Raw genomic sequence first — 14,821 nt, 5'->3', positions numbered from 1 at the left:
GTGATTGAGTGAGTAAATGAGCGAGTAAGCACATTAAGCATTTATGAGAGTGAGAGAGTGAATGTGAATGTGTGAGTCACTAAAACAATGAGAGTAATTGAATCATTTAAGCGAATGAGGCAGGAAGATAAAGGGAAGCAGCCCCATAGACAAGATAGCTTCACAGGAATAGGGGTTTAATACATAACATACACCACGCTAGGACATTACAATACTAGACATACTACGATTAGACGTAGGACTAATACACACACACACACACACACACACACTCACATACGCACATACACATACACATACACATACAAAGACTATTGACTAATGAATCCGCCGATGGCAACGCGGGTCACATATATACCACCACAGTTACATACACAATTGGGAACAGGTGTGAGGACTGGGCGGTACAGACGAAGGCGGGGCAGCCATGTGACATTAGTAAACAAACATTCGCACGTGTCTGAAAGTCCGCGCTGATCCACAACGGATCAGCGCTTAACCCTGACATTAGGAGAGTGAGTGAGTGTGTGAATCACTGAAAGAATAAGAACTCATTTGACAATGAGTGAAAGAATCACAGACAAAGAAACTTTAGTGTGCGAGTGAATCATTCATTGAGTAAGTGGGCGATAGGTAGTTGAGTAAAGTGAGAGAATCATAGAAAGACTAAATGTCTGAATAATTAAGAAAATAAGAGTGCGTGAATCATTTATTAATTGAGATTGAGTGATTTCTTAAGAGAATGAGAAAAAGAAGCCACTGGGATTTATTTATTCAATCTATTAGCAAAGTGGTGTAGATGGTTGTGTAAGGCAAACCAAAATAAAAAATTACACCAGATTTACAAAAGTTACAGAAATACTGATTTTCTTGAGCCTGAACTCATGCGCCAAATCTAATTAAGTGTCAAATCTCAACACAGCTCATTTGCATCCCCACCATGAAATGAACAAAGAGGTTAAAGGCTCAAAGACAGAAATATAGTTTTATTGACAAGACAAAATGTCCTCAGTGGTACTCTTAGTCCCTGACCTTGGATACTAGCATGAGGATATGTTTTTGATTAAAACTACAAAGCATGCCTGTAAGTCAATCTGGTTAAGGGTAAATGCTGTAAACCTAATAAAAAATAATTTATACTCAACATCATTCGTTATATTAAAGTGCAGTAATCACTGTAAGGTATATGATTCGAAGTTGGGTCAAGATGTAATTAAATCTACACAGACTCAGGAGCACTCAGGTTCATTTATCTCCTTCAAATGATGGCCTGATATTGAGTTAGTTAGTGCACTACAGATTTTTTCATCATAACAGCTTTCCATAATACACTGTGTTACTTCACTTGCCATGCAGGTTTAACCATTTTTTAGTAGATAATTTAGAGTCCCTTAACTGTGATTAAAAAAACATAATATGCCTGAAATTGCCTGTTATTTAGACTGAACGAATTTTACCAGTTAATTACAGTACTATTACAGAGATGCCCTCATTTTTCCGTGACCTTTACAGCGCAGGTTAAAGCAGGTTCAGAATGAATGATATATTGAAAGTATACTGTGTACGTTCATAACTTCACATATATGAATATATGAATGGAAAGTATGCATATGGGTGTGTGGTTCTATTAATTACTCTTATAATGTATATTATAAGAAGACGTGTTAGAACAGTTGATCCTGGTAATACTACTACACTGTTTCAACCAAATCTTTTCCTTTTGATTTAGACCAAATTCTTTGTTGATGAGTGAAATTTTGTGTAGAAACAACAGGGGGAAAAATAGTACAATTATGCAGTAAATGGAATTAGTGTAATGCGTCATGTGATTTTCTTATCCAAGGAATTTTCATTACATTTTTAACACGCTCAAGCATGCCGGTAGCCTAAGCACAGAGCCGATCCTGACCTCCCTGGGGCCCTAAGCAAAATTCTGCTAAGGGCCCTCCTACCTGACCCGTGAGCCATGTAAACCATTTGGCACACATTCACCCTTGCACTGGCAGCACTGCACAGCTAATTTAGCTAGTCAGATAGAGACTAGAGACAGAATCACATCAACTTAACTTTACTGTTATTTGCTCTTGCTGACATCAAACTTGAAGAGAACACAAGTTTACCTGATTGCTGTTCTCACATTACACTCTCATTTTGTTTCTTTTTTCTCTTTTCATGGCCAGATGGATAGCTCCGCTTCATTTTGTCATCTACACAGTAAACATTAAAACGTGCTGTAAAATGAGGCAGGGGAGGCAGGGCCTTGTGTTATTTGCAGGGCCCTACACAACTTGGGTAGTGAGCATATAGGGCCGATCGGCTCTGGCTAAGCAGAACAATGACAGCAGTACAACTGGATTAACAAGGACACAAACATGTATTGACTTACCTCTAATATAGTGGAAAGAAGAAAGAGTTATTTCTAAACATTTCTAATTCATTTTTGGATTTTTGTATATCAGAAGACGGTATTCTTAGTCTGTGGCCTAGTGAACTATTATAGTATCAATCTATTTACTGATAGAGACTTCAACAGCACTTTGGGACTCGGCATGTAAATGGAATATATAAGAGGCTGGTAGAAAATTGCAGGATAGATCATTGCATCTCTTCACTGTGATATGACTGTCAGGATGTTGGACAAAGGCGAATGAGGATCCAAATGCAGTTTTAGACTTTTACTAAACCAAGACAAGAAACAGGCAAACAAACAGCAGAATACAGAGCACACAGGAGACGGGAACATTAACATTAACTTACAACAACGACCAACACCAGGGAAGTGAACAAACAGAGTATATATAGCTGACAGGAACCAATGACAAAGCGGAACTAATTAGAGACAAAGACAACACACCTGAAGGAGAGAAGGAGTACAATAAATGTCCATGGAAACCAAAGAGTGGGCGGAGCAAACAATTAACAACCGGGAAAGACAGCAGACAGAAACAGAGACAGACTCATTACAGAGCCCCCCCAGGAGTGGATTCCAGACACTCCAACGCAGAACCGGAGGGTGGTGGAGCAGAGGCGGAACAGGGGGCGGGGAGGCGGGCCAGGTCCATGTGGCGGCAGAGCAGGAGGCCAGGGCGGAGCCGGCAGAGCAGGAGGCCAGGGCGGAGCCGGCAGAGCCAGTGACCAGAGCAGGACTGGAGACCAGGGTGGTGCCGCAGGCAGAGTCAATGACCAGAGCAGGACTGGAGGCCAGGGTGGTGCCGCAGGCAGAGCCAGTGACCAGAGCAGGACTGGAGACCAGGGTGGCGCCGCAGGCAGAGCCAGCGACCAGAGCAGAGTTGGCAGCCAGGGTGGTGCTGGAGGCGCTTTGAATATAAGGATGGACAGGAGAGGGAGAGACTGACAGACAGGGAGACAAAACTGGGGACTGATAGAGCAGATAGGCAGAGCCATTCGGTATCAAGCCCTTCAGGCAGGACAGAGTCTACGGGGCTTGGGCGCAACCATACTCGCTGGCTCCGTCGACCCGGTTGGTACGGCTGGTTCTGTCGACCTGGTAGGCCCGGCTGGTTCTGTTGACCCGGTCGGTTCCGTTGACCCGGTCGGTCCCGTTGACCCGGTCGGTCTGGCTGGCTCGGTTGACCCAGTCGGTTCCGTCGACCCGATCGGTCCGGCTGGTTCTGTCGACTCGGTCGGTTCCGTGGACCCGGTTGGCCCGGTTGGATCCGGTGTCTCAGCGGGTTCGGGCGCTTCAGCAGGTTCGGGCGCTTCAGCAGGTTCGGCCGCTTCAGCAGGTTCGGGCGCGTCGGCGGGTTCGGGCGCGTCGGCGGGTTCGGATGCTGTAGGGATGCCGGCCGCCCGAACCGGCACCATCGGGGTGTCCGCCAGCTTGGCGATCAGCCGGTTCCCCCGGGCCTCGCCCGAGCTTTCCGGTCTGGCACCCATGTGGACGGGTTCAGTCACCAGCGTACACAGTCCTGGGTCGGGCCGAGGTACCGTAGGGGCCTCGGGCGTCTGTGGCTGGCCTGGCTCCGCAGCCCACGGACCCCGATGCCTACTGCCCCCCCCACAAAAAATATTTAGGGCCGGTGTCCGACTCTGTCCTGTGCACGGTTAGGGAGGACCCGCCCAGGAGCAACGCTACGTTGGCCAGGTCCGTGAAAGGCCCCACCTCTCGGCCCAATGGCACTAGGTATTGCAGCCCGTCCTCCAAACCATGCCGGAACAGGTCCTTGAGGGCCCTCTCCCCAAAATCCACCTGATTGGACAAGTCCACGTCCACATATTCCTCCAGTGGGGAATCCCCCTGACATAAACAGAACAAAATCTCTGCTGGATCCATGTGGTTGGTCATTCTGTCACGATGTTGGACAAAGGCGAATGAGGATCCAAATGCAGTTTTAGACTTTTACTAAACCAAGACAAGAAACAGGCAAACAAACAGAGCAGAATACAGAGCACACAGGAGACGGGAACATTAACACCAACTTACAACAACGACCAACACCAGGGAAGTGAACAAACAGAGTATATATAGCTGACAGGAACCAATGACAAAGCGGGACTAATTAGAGACAAAGACAACACACCTGAAGGAGAGAAGGAGTACAATAAATGTCCATGGAAACCAAAGAGTGGGCGGAGCAAACAATTAACAACCGGGAAAGACAGCAGACAGAAACAGGACAGAAACACAGACAGACTCATTACAATGACAGTGTGAGCCATGCAGGCCTTCACATTCTCCATATGTACTTTTGTTTTCCTTTTTTTTCTCATTTCCTCTAAAATCTGCAGAGCAAACAATACTCTTTCATCATATATTGCCTCATAAATATTCACAAGCCACAAGGACAGGCCCAGATGTATTGTAAGTAGGTCACATGCAAAATCAAAGTTGAACTCCCATATTCTGTCATTTTTTAATCCCAGCTGTCCATACATGAGATGTAAATATAGAGGTAGAATGGAAAAAGAAGACTGTTCACCCTTTCAAAAGAAGCCTATGGAAATGTGTATGGTGGATATGATTGCCGTATCTGATAGTTGTTATTTCTATTATAGAGCTAGATAATAGATTTTTCTACTACCTTACTTCTTCTGCTTTCAGTCTTTTGTTCATCTCCTGTCTTTTGAAAAATGATCTCTGTGTGGTGGAAAAGCTGTCTGTATGATATTTTACCTTAAACACTACTTTAAGCTTTAATGAACTAGTGTCACCTGTCACTAGTAGCTTCACTTCATCATAATAGTTCCACTTCTAGTTCTTGTATTGTTTTCTTGAACAGACATATACATTTGTTACTACTGCACTGCAATCAGTATTTCTTTATGACCTGTATATGGTTTACTTTTATTGGAGAACTGCAACAGATTGTCTTTGCCACTACACAAACTTCAAGAATCTTTGTCATAAGAAAACGTGCCAAGTACCATAGGTTCAAGCAATATGTTTTTTCCCTGTTAATGCTTAGTACCAACAGGAACTATTTATTACTTGGAGATGTAACCAATAACCAAATTGCTAAGTAAATCATTTAATAGAGTGGGTGACAGTGTGAATGAGAAAACAACTAAATCATTTAAGCGTGAGTAAGTGAATGTGATAGTGTGTGAGTGAGTGTTTGAGTGTGTGAGTGAGTGAGTGTGTGAGTGAATGTCTTAGTGAGTGAGTGAGTGAGTGAGTGAGTGAATGTGTTAGTGAGTGAGTGAATTATTGTGAGTGAGTGAGTGAGTGAGTGAGTGAGTGAGTGAGTGACTGAGTGTGTGAGTGAGTGTGTGAGTGAGTGAGTGAGTGAGTGAATGTGTTAGTGTGTGAGTGAGTGAGTGAATGTGTTAGTGAGTGAGTGAGTGTGTTAGTGAGTGAGTGTGTGAGTGATTGAGTGAGTGAGTGTGTGTTAATGAGTGAGTTGAGTGATTGAATGTGTTAGTGAGTGAGTGAGTGAGTGAGTGAGTGAGTGAGTGAGTGAGTGTGTGTTAATGAGTGAGGTGAGTGAGTGAATGTGTTAGTGAGTGAGTGAGTGAGTGAGTGAGTTAGTGAGTGAGTGAGTGTGTGTTAATGAGTGAGGTGAGTGAGTGAATGTGTTAGTGAGTGAGTGAATTATTGTGAGTGAGTGAGTCACATTGTATGCCACTATATGTAGACAACAGGTCCCTTCTGTTATATATTGAAATTTGACATACGAAGAATTTATTATTTTTTATTCTACTTGTCGACTCTTTTCAGAATATATACATACTTGTCCATGAAAGAGTGTAATTTGTCCTTTCATTTTATTTCAGTAGAATTATGACTACACATCAAGAAGTACAGACAAGTTTATGACAAGAACTATGCAAATGTAAGAAATTAACTTTGGTTGAAGAAAGTTCAAGGTTAGAACATGTGCTTAGCTGCCTATAAACCATTTGACCTTCATCATGATCTGGATGATTAAAAGCCTTTACAGAAACAGAATCCAAAACGTCATGAGCTTTCAATGCATATTATTTGGTCCCATGTTCATTTGTGGCCTTCGACTGAAATTGAATTGCAGCAGAATGAATGAGGCCATAGTCCTGTGCTGCTGTTCAACAATGAGAAGGTTAAATAATCCTTCATTTCATTTTAGTAATAATGGTGTGAGGTAATAACTTTCATTAAACTCTTATATGCTATAGAAAAGCCATTCACACTTCTTTTGATGTCAAGACCTGTGTGCTTCAGCCAGTGCTCCCAAGTTTAATTGTATTCCGCAATATACTGTAGATATTATACACTGATCTGCCATAACATTACAACCACTGACATGTGAAATCAATAACATTGATCGTCTCATTACAATGGCACCTTTGAAGGGGTGGAATATGTAAGGCAGCAAGTGAACAGTCATACCTCAAAGATGATAGCTTGGAAACAGGAAAAATAGACAAGGGTAAGGATGACTGCGTCATAACATCTTCAATACAGCAGGTCTTATAGGATGTTCCTGGCTATGTGGTGGTTAGCACCAACCAAGAGTGTGCCAAGAAAGGATGACAAGTTAACCAGCAACACTGTTACAACAAGGATAGCCCATCTGGTCTGCAAAAATAAATTACTTAATGCTGCTGTATACAGAATAATAAAAAGGTGAACATAAAGAGCATCACATTTTGCAGTGTATGAGACTATACAGCAGTGGGCATATGAGAAATGGGCATATGAGCATTAGAACTGGACCATGAAGCAATGGTAGAAGGTGGTCTGATCTGAACCAGGTTTTCTTTTACGTTATGTGGACAGCTTGGGCCATGTGTGTTACTTACTTAGGCAAGAGATGGCTCCAGGATGAATTATGACAAGTAGCCAAGCTAGTGGAGGCAGTGTGATGCCCTGGGCAATCTTTTGCTGGGAAACCTTGATTCCTGGTATACATGTGGAAGATACTTTGACATGTACCACCTACCTAAACATTGCTGCAGACCAAGTACATCCACACTTCATGGCCACGATAATCCTTAAATGCAGTGGCTTCTTTCAGCAGGATATTGCACCTGATCACAAATATTGTTAGGAATTGATCAAGGAAAATGACAATTCTTACATGATATTAGGCAGGTGGCTTTAAAGTTACGGCTGATTGGTGTATATAGAGTATGTGGAAGTGAAATATATAAAATGTTTATTACTCACTTACTTCACTTAATCCATTATGTCCCGTGGATATTGGACAAACCCAGTAGATTACCATCTGTTTCTATCTTTGGTGATGTTTTTTGCTTCCCCAAGATAAGGAATTTTTTCTGTAGGTCTGTTGTTAATCCCCTGGACCAGGTGTTCTTTGACCTTTTAGCTGTTTCCCTGGTGGCCTCCATTCCAAAGCTTCTTTAATGACCATCCATTTATACCCTCACATCTTTATTTTTCTGGCTACAGCTCATTTGTTGGTCCTTTGGTATTACACCATCTTGTTTTTGCCCATGTCTCTGGTCTGTAGAATAATAAGAATTTAATATTTTGAATTTAATAGTTTTCTGTGATATTTTAATGCTTGTTGAGTGTTTCTTTTTCGGATGTGCTCACACATCCCAGGTAATTTGAATCTTTTTCTCTTGATCATCGTATGTTTTTTTGTATTTTGTGGATTGATGAATCGGTCTGCGCTTTGCAGTTATGTCTAGGTTGCATAGACTGTTAATGGCAGACTTGAAGGATTTGGAGGGACAGACTACAGATACAATTATCCCTGAGTACCTTTAGACACGTGTTTATTGTCCATTGTATGCATATGGCATTGTTACATGCCTTCCTATAATCTGAATCAGTATAATAGGAATATCTGTGTGTAAACAGATTTCAAGTTTTAGTCAAGAATTTTTTTTAAAAAACCTTCTGGAAATATTTCAAAGTCTGAAGTGCTAATCTAACAACAGGAGGATACTGCGAGTAGAGCTAAGAACAAAATCTCATTGAGTATTTCTGCTCTATTTAAGTTAAAATGACTCATTTTAAAGTTGAGATTTAGAAAGACAATTTTTCCATCTTGTAAAGTTGTATGAAAGAGATCCAAAACCTTTGCTGACAGCCATCTTTAAGAATCATCACCCATTCATGTTGCTAATTTCCTGTTCATCCTGCCACATAATCAAAGTATTTTCTTATAAATATGGCTACACACCAAGCTTTAGGTTTTCCATCTGTGATGCCAAATGACACATTCAGATTCCTCAAAGAAGTCGAGTTTCCCCTGTGGTGCAAAGGACTGTGGGATGCCGCCTTCAGTGCTCTTGACTAATCAGCAGATTATTGCTGGCACTTGAGGTTTTCTTCTTCAGATGACACTGTTTATCATCCATACACTTTAATTATCTCTATACAATTGGGTCAAAAATCTTAAAGGGAGCTTCTAACAATTTCAGGCATCATCAAGGTAATTAAAATTTGTACTCATACAACTATGAGTGTATATGGGTCCGTGAGCTACACCCATTTTCATGGGTAAATTGGAAGTAATGTGTTTTGAAAAGTTTGAGCACTGTTACTCTCTGAATGCTTATTACAGAGAAGATGCAGAACCAATGCAATGTTTGAGTAGAAGTTTATTTTGTCTTTGAACTGTTTGTCTCTTAATCCTCAATGAGCAAGCTGCATGACAGAGATAGTAGAAACTCTCTATAATGGATATAATAAGAGTGGAATTTTGAGACAAATCAAGACTTAGCAGGAGGCCAAGCTTCCCCTAACTCGGGGCCGAGTTTCCCAAAAGTTGAGATGATCTTAACTAGGAGAAAGTGTGTGATGAATGTAATGAATGCTCTTCCATTTAATTATGATCTTCTTGCTGTATTGCTTTTGGGAAACAATCCAGAAGAGTAAATTACGAGTTATTTGTATATCACTCATTCTAGGAATTTAGTTTATATTTAGTATAAGTTGATGATTATGTAATTACTGATAAAGATACCAATACATTAGGGCTTACTAGAATCGGTATCCTGGACATGCTTTATGAAACAAGTAAAATTAGGAGGTTGTGGGCTTCAAAAAAGTCTTACACAGCCCTGTTAAAATGGCAGGTTTTTATGATTGATATGAGTGATATAAAAAAAACATTATCTGAGCATAGAACATAAGGCCATCAACAACAAATAGAGAAAAAGGGGCCACCACCAAGAATATAACATCCCATGGCGTCATATTCCAACAACGATGTGGTTACAGAAGATGAATGAATGATTGATGGATGGTTTCTTATTTGCACATTTTTAATTTGTAGCAAATTTCTATTCTGACTTTTATGAATATCATTGATTCATGTCTGTAGAAAAGGTATTATTGAAACGAATAGTTTTCATTGAAGAATTGTCTTCATATGACTTATAAAACCTTGTTTAACAAATTCTCAAATGATGTCTTTAAAGTCTACACCTCATGACACCTTGGCATTTCTTGACCATGCTGTAATAATTGAGTATGCTCTTTAAAATTCTAGTCACTTTTTCCTCACAAAAGACCACAAAATGATCAAAACCTGGGCAAAGCATAATTTGTTCAGTAACCCCTAATAGCATTATAAACCATTAAAAAACATCAAACAAACATTACTTCACAAGGTAAGTTTAGGTATCTTGTGGTCACCTTTTTTGGGAGAGGTTTAGATTTTGTATCTTGTCATGTTTTTTATTTTGTTGGCACACATACTAAAATAATAAAATGATTTTTGTAACTGTTACCGTCACTTGATGACAATTAACGACCCATTTTTGTTCAGACTTTCTTTTCACATTTTATTAGGCTGCCTACAATACATCAAGCCAAAATAAAAAATGTGATGTATCATGTACAATATATAGGTCTGTATATTATATATTGCTATATAGCCATTAAACACATGAGTTTCCCATAATTCCTAAACCATAAACAACAGAGGTATTTCCATGTCCTGTTCATTACAATCAACCTTGAATATAATTTCAGTGTGAGCAGCTGAGGCCGATAATCCAAAAATAATGATTGTGCTTGGCTGAAGTGAATATTGTTTGTACAGCATTGATATATAGCGTACCTGAATAAGCAGTATAACCATGAACTCTGTTTTTACTGTATCATGTCCTTCTTGTTTCTTTGATGTTGCTGAATGAGCATTAATAAGTATTTGCATTTCTATATTTATACATATTAGGTATTTTTCTTGGTCTTGAGTCACAACATGATACATTCAACCCATGTAACCCAGCAAAACAATACAATTACAATCCTCATATACTAATATTACTCATAATATACAGATATATAAATATTGCGCCTAAATATTTACACCTTAAGCAAAAATTGTACGCTTAGTCGTAATTTACATTACTGTGGAGGTAGTACGGTGGCCGAGAAGTGCAAAACAAATTAACAAAACCCAAACCAAATTAACAAAACCCAAACCAAATTAACAAAACCCAAACCAAATTAACAAAACCGAAAACACATTAACAAGTCAGACAACCCGGTTGGTATAATTTGTGAATGGAAACTTACCATCATCGGACGAGACACCTTTCATTCACCTTTATATCACCTTATATTATAAGTTTCCATTCACAAACTATACCTACCGCTTCCGGGTTGTCTGAATCGGTGCATGAAACACATTAACAAATCAGAAAACACATTAACAAATCAGAAAACAAATTAACAAATCAGAAAACAAATTAACAAATCAGAAAACACAACGACATTTCAGACAACCCGGAAGCGGTTGGTATAGTTTGTGATTGGACAAGACACCTGTCACTCAAAGTATACATGAAGTTCAACAGTCTGCCACAGGGAAAAGTTGGAATGGATGGATGGAATGGATTACTGTGGATGAATTCTGTTATTTTCTTGAACGGAGAACTTTATTTAAATGGAGAACTTTACACATTACACATAAGATTCCATACCTGTATATCTTGAGTGACAGGTGTCTTGTCCAATGATCGGTAAGTTTCCATTCAAAAACGATACACTACCGTTTCTGGGTTGTCTGACTTGTCGTTGTGTTTTCGAATTTGTTAATGTGTTTTCTGATTTGTTAATTTGGTTTGGGTTTTGTTAATTTGGTTTGGGTTTTGTTAATGTGTTTTCGGTTTTGTTAATTTGTTTTGCACTTCCCGGCCACCGTAAGGTAGAAATAGAATCAGGATGCAGGTCATGGTGCACTTTTGTAATATATACAGTAATGAATGATAGCGATGATATAATGTAATTTTCATTAATTCATACTTAAAATATTAATAAATATTAATAAATAGGATTATTTGTACTATTTAAATATACATATACACATACAGTACTGTGCAAAAGTTTTAAGCAGGTGTTAAAAAAATGCAAGAATGCTTTCAGAAATAAAAGTATTATTAGTTTATTTTTTATCAGTTAATAAAATGGAAAGTAATTGAACAGAGGACAAATCTAAATCAAATAAATACTTGGTGTGACCACCTGACAGGGCTCAGCCTGGAATATTGGCCATGTGCTTTTGTTTTTGTTCTTTGTCACGTGTCCGCCCCGCACTTGTGTACTCCTCCCCATCGCTGCACACCTGCTCCCTATTGTTAATTGTTAATAGTATTTAACCGTGCAATCATCATCATTGTTTCCTCGTCTTTTGTCCTGTCAGGTTTTCTTCTGTGGTCCTGTTTTGTGTATTTTAAGTAATTAAATCCTTTGATTTGAAGCTACCCTGAATCTGGGACTGTTTTCCTCCTCCCGATGTGACACCACCATATGCCTGCAAAAAAGCTTCAATTCTCCTAGCACACTTGTATGCAGGCATACAGTTTTTGGAGGAACTCAGTAGGTATGTTGTTCCAAACAAGTTTTAGAACTTACCACAGATTTTCTGTGGATGTAGGCTGCCTCAAATCCTTCTGTCTCTTCATGTAATCCCAAACAGACTCGATGATGTTGAGCTCAGGGCTCAGTGGGGCCAAACCATTGCTTTCAGGACTCCTTATTCTTCTCTACGCTGAAGATAGTTTGGAATGGCATTGTCTGAATGCTTGGAGTCATTCTCCAGCTGCAGAATAAATCTGGGCTAATCAGATGCCTCCCTGATGGTATTGCATGATGGATAAGCATCCGCCTGTATATCTCAGCATTGAGGACACCATTAATCCTGACCAACTCTCCAGCACCATTTGCAGAAATGCAGACCCAGATTTGCAAGGAACCTCCACCATGCTTCACTGTTGCCTGCAAAGACTCATTATACAGCCAAATAGTTAAAATTTTTTATGGGACCAGTTTTTCCATGAAGGCCACTTCTGTCCAGACCTCTCCAGACAGCAGATGGGTGTGCATGGTTTCCAGTGGGTTCTACCATTATTTGCTGATGTCTCACCATCTTCTGGTGTTAAAGGGACGTAAACCTGATGTGTCTTTCATCAGCTGCATTAAGGTTCCTACTTACTGCGTATTAGGTCCTCAACATTGCTTGTATCTTTGTGTTTTTTTAAATCTACTTGAACAGCACATCTGGAAGCCTCAGTCTGCTTTAAAAATCTTTGCCTGGGAGAGTCTTTGCTGATGCATTATAATGACCTTGTGTCTGTTCCTGTGCTCAGACTTGGTGAATGACCTGTGACATGAAACCATCTTCCACAGCCAGTTTTATGCCTCCTACGCAGCTGTTTCTGACCTGCTCTTTGCCTAATGTGCTTTGGATGTTTGAACTATTCAATTAAACTCACCTGCATTTGCATCCACAAGGTCTGTTTTCTGAAATGTTATTCTGTCTACATCCATGAATTAACTGTATTAAAATGTCTTTCTCCAGGACCACTCTAGGACACATAGAAAAACCCAAAACAGAGACAAGACAATTATACCTGTCCACTTAACCATTAACATTAACCAATGAGATATGGTGATGGGTGACGGTAAACCTGTACTATTCGGTTTAAACTGTGGAGTGGCAAGAAAAGATTCCCCAGAGATTTCCTGTTCTTCTTTTATTATCATTGTTGTGATGTATTGTCATTACTATGATGTAACTGATATGAAGAACTGATATGAAGCATAAACAAATACTATTAACAAACAGAAAGGTTTATGTCTGTGTGCATGGGATTTGCATTCATGGTATTTTTGAGAATAAAATGTAAGTCTCCAAGGTAAAAATTTGAGAGATACTGTATGAGTCAGTAAGTAAGACAGTGCAGAACACTACAAGCCAGTGAAGATGCAAAGGCAAATATGTGTTATATATTTCTGGAGTTTTGGCCTCAGCAGTAAATTTATTTAATTCTATGTAGTTTTGGCTGTGATTTGTGCACACTGTAATTTCCTAAAGTGTATTTTAGATTACTTTAGAGCTGAGGGGAAAAGGTCTTCATCATGATTAGAGCACACAGAGTGTAATGGTAAAAAAAACAGGATTTATTTCAGAAGAAAGACAAAAGAAAAGGAAGTTGAGACATGACAAGGCTCTTTCTTTTGTAGCCTGGCTTGATTGGAACGCATATAATCAGTCAAGACTAAAATAAGCTCGTAAAAATATTTCAAAAGGAAGCTTGGTGTAACTTAGTAAACTCTGTGTAACATGGAAGTAAAGAATGATCAAAATGCCTAGTTTTTTTGAAGTGCTTTTGCCGTACTCATACATATTCACATCCTACTTTGTATGTCAGGTTTAGGAAACAGTATTCCCAATATTCACAGAATAGGGGTTTATAGAAAATGAAACACACACAAACATTATGGATAGAGATGATGGTGGTAAAGTCTGTCTAATAACACAAAATAGAACGTGAAAACAGTCTCGGCGCTAGTGTGGCGATCACAGGAAGAGCGTGATTGTTATAGTATCTATGCAATTGAACTAATGGTTTGTCCGTGGTATGAATAAAAAAAGAGTTATCTGATTTTTTTGTATCTGTTGCTCTCCTTTTATTCAGCATATATCAAAAATATGCTTATTGCACATAATTTCTCTAAAAAACATTGCTGAGGTATCAAAGCTGCATGTAGATATTATATACAGTGCCTCATTGCTGTGTTTTTGTAACATCAAATTTAAACATATTACATTGGGGTTTTTAGATTTGGTCTAAAGTAAAATTATTTAAATAAAAAAAGTCAAAATAATTTTAAGTATATAAATGTATTCAAAGTATTTGTCGGATCTGAAGTAAAGGCATAATATTTGGGACAATACAAATACAGAAGAGCATCCAGGTAGCATCAGTCCTACAATCACAGCATTGTGCACAGCATTAGTTTCAACAAAAAGAACTGGAACACTTGTTGAGAAACAGTTGAGGACAATGTGTTATTAAATATACCATAAAATATATTCCAAATCAGTCAAATCAAATCGAGTCAAAGCACAGACTGTCATGACCTGAAAATTACTGTCCACAGAAAAATAATGTA

General features: G+C 39.3%; 1 protein-coding gene across 1 annotated transcript in view; it reads left to right on the top strand.

Moving 5' to 3' along the window:
• Nucleotides 1–14,821, top strand: part of LOC132851036 (SH3 and multiple ankyrin repeat domains protein 2-like) — a 112,786-nt gene that overhangs the window by 9,679 nt on the left and 88,286 nt on the right. The gene's annotated exons all lie outside the window — the stretch shown is intronic.

This window comes from Tachysurus vachellii, chromosome 9 (assembly GCF_030014155.1).
Source record: "Tachysurus vachellii isolate PV-2020 chromosome 9, HZAU_Pvac_v1, whole genome shotgun sequence".
Lineage (NCBI taxonomy): Eukaryota > Metazoa > Chordata > Actinopteri > Siluriformes > Bagridae > Tachysurus > Tachysurus vachellii.
This window is presented reverse-complemented; position numbering and strand designations above follow the sequence as displayed.